The following is a 3,116-nucleotide window of genomic DNA, read 5'->3' on the forward strand; positions in this document are numbered from 1 at the left end:
TACGAAAACATGGGGTGTAACAGAGGTGTTGTGATGTCAAATATCACCAGTTTCTCAAAGTATACATGGGGAGGCAACTAGATTTTATCATCATACAACTATTTTTAAACTTTTATACAACATTCAATAAATAAAATATATAACCACAACAGAATACAATTTTACTACAACTTTACTACAATTTCGTAAGTATATTGTATGTCATGTCGTCTTCTTCGACTTCGAGTTTCAATCTGAAATTCAGCAAAAATCAAGTCTAGTCTTCACCAAATCACCCTCAAAATTGAGATATAAACTCCAAACAATATTCCTAATTATTTGCAACAACACCCAATCCAAACAAATAATGATTTTCGAAAATCCAAATTCGAATTCAAAAAGCTTTTTAATAGTTGTCAATGGTGGAGAGTCAAACACCTTCAAAATTTATTGATTGATAATTTTAATTTGAACACCAATTGTGCAACATAAAAGAAAATTTCTAAGTTAAAACGATTAAAATCCATTGATGAATTCCAGTATAACTGTATAAAACTAGAAAGCATAAAAAACAAAGAACATCAAATGTAGAAAAATTGGGAAAAAACAGAGAATGAGAGTAGAGAGAGAGGGAGGGAGAGAGAGAGAGAGAGAGAGAGAGAGAGAGAGAGAGAGAGAGAGAGAGAGAGAGAGACAGAGACAGAGACAGAAAGAGAGAGTGGGCAAGTATAAATTGATAAGGAAATCACTGATATTCCTTATTCAATTCTTAATATAAAGGGATACTCATTTAAAATTTATTTGTACATAATTGTTAAATTGTATATGACCATGTAATTAAATTAAAACTTGAGTAGGGAGGGTAATAAGGTTTCAAATAGTGTATAGAAAAGTAAAAATCCCTGTCTAAAATATATTTACAATTTACAATATATTTAAATATTAGCCACTTTCACTCAAACTTCAAAACACGACATCCTAAAGTTTAAACCTTAAAGTTCAAACTTTAGGAAATCGTGTCCTAAAGTTCTAAAATTGTGTCCAGAAGTTCAAATATTATGTCTTAAATTTTAAATTAGTAGTTCAGAAATTCAGGACACTAAATCTTGAATTTTCAAATTCAAGATACTTAGTCCTGAGTTTGGGGGAATTGGTTAATCTTTAAATACATTATAAATTATGGATATATTTTAAAGAGTGAGCTTTAAAAATGGCTATTGCTGCACTTCGCCCTCGGATCTTTGGGCTTGACTAATTCTCAAGCCCAAACATTTGGATTTCTAAAAATTCTTTTCTCTTAAAAAGATGAAACCAATTCTCATTTAAAAGCAGCCGAAAGAGTAAAATTTATTTATAGATACTCGGGCCAAACTTAGATCACCCAGTAGCCAGAAATGATCCCATACAAGTCATAGCCTAAAAATAATAATAAGGGCTAGCAACTGAAAAGGATCTAAGATATGTATTTCTGTAAATCGAAGGTAAACAGGCTTGAATTCTTTAAACCAGAGGCCGAGTCGAGTCATCTGTAAGCAGCTTGTGATTGATTTCAGTTTAAAACAAGGTATGCAATGGCCGGCCGCCGTGAGCTGCCACGCGGAGATGGCGATGAGTGGCTGAGTATGCCAACCCAACATTAAACACCCATCGTTCTCTTCAACTCTATAACCATCGCCTCCGGAAAACAACTCCAACAACATGCTCACCTGCTTAAACACATTCGAACCGAGATGAACCGGATCTAACCCGGCCGGGTTCATCCTAACTCGCCATTGACTCAGTGTCTCGTGCCGCTCAACTCGGTCCGCACCTTCACAAGCCACCACGTTACATATTTGTCTCCCCAAATACACCTTCGACATAACCAAATCTTGATTGTTAATAATTGGTTGAGTCAACCCAGTGGATGATGATGATACTGAACTCTCTAATGAATCAAACATTGTTGAATAATAATGTAATGCCTCGTTAAACCTGTCCAAAAAAATACTAGCTTTATGATTTGCTTCTTCTTCAACAATCGTCACGATTTTCGGGTTTACTTAGTTGATTGAATTCAACACTTTTTCTACTGCCCCAGGTCTTGCTAATAATCTGTGCAGCTCGAAAACAGAATTAACAGCCACCACTTCTGTTCCAGTACTTGACCTTAGATCGAGAATCTCAGCATCAAGATCTGCTAATGAGTTTGTTACAAATCCCCGAAATTCAACTTCGACCCTAATAGTTTCAACTACTTGCTCTAACTTCCACCTAACTTGTTGTAAAGAGTCAGTGTTATCTAGCTGTGGAGGTCCAATTCAAGTAAGCCTAAATGCTGGTGGTCCATGATGCCGACAACGACAATGGAACAATAAAAGAAAAGGAAAATGAAACTAAGAAAAATTAAAAGGGTTTTTAAATTGATATCATCTGATGCTCAACGATGCTTACATATAGACTCCACTACTCACTATCAAACAAAAACTTGAAACTACTTTTGACAGGGACTAAAAATGTCGAAATATGATAAATCTATGGACCTAATTACAATTTATCAGACTTGCTTTAAGAAACCTAGAGGGACTAAACTGCTCACTTAATAACTTCAACTCTATCCATTAATAACCAACTCCTAACGGCTAGGTACACCCATTCAAGCTTCTTGTACATGCTTTGCAAGCTGAAATTATTTTTATTTGCATTAGTTCCCCTCCGTTGAGATCTTCCTTGTCCTCTAGGAAGGAAAAGGGAGAAACGAGTCTTCAAAGCTAAATAATCCTCCCAGGTAGCTCGATCAGTGGCAGTTGGTACCATTGTACTAGAACCTGAGCCACAACCTTGTTTCCCTTTTGGATCATACGCCTCTCTAGGATTTTGTGTGGCTGAGGAAAGTATGGGCTTGACAATTCATCTATAGGGGGATGAGAAGTTGTTTCTGGTAGTTCATGGCATTTTTTGAGTTGGGACACATGAAAGGTTGGGTGCAACAATAGCTAAGGAGGGAGGGAGAGTTTGTAGGCAACAGTCCCAATCTTTTATAGTATCTGATATGGCCCATAATACCTAGCTGAGAGCTTGGTGAATTATCCTCCTAACATGGTGATTTGCCTATATGGCTGAATCTTAACATACACCCAGTCACCCTCTTTGAATTG

At 36.3% G+C, this 3,116-nt stretch overlaps 1 pseudogene; it reads right to left on the minus strand.

Annotated features, from left to right (window-relative positions):
* On the minus strand, positions 1,389–2,775 carry LOC109224341 (annotated as a pseudogene).

This window comes from Nicotiana attenuata, chromosome 3 (genome assembly GCF_001879085.1).
Source record: "Nicotiana attenuata strain UT chromosome 3, NIATTr2, whole genome shotgun sequence".
In the NCBI taxonomy this organism is placed as follows: Eukaryota; Viridiplantae; Streptophyta; class Magnoliopsida; order Solanales; family Solanaceae; genus Nicotiana; species Nicotiana attenuata.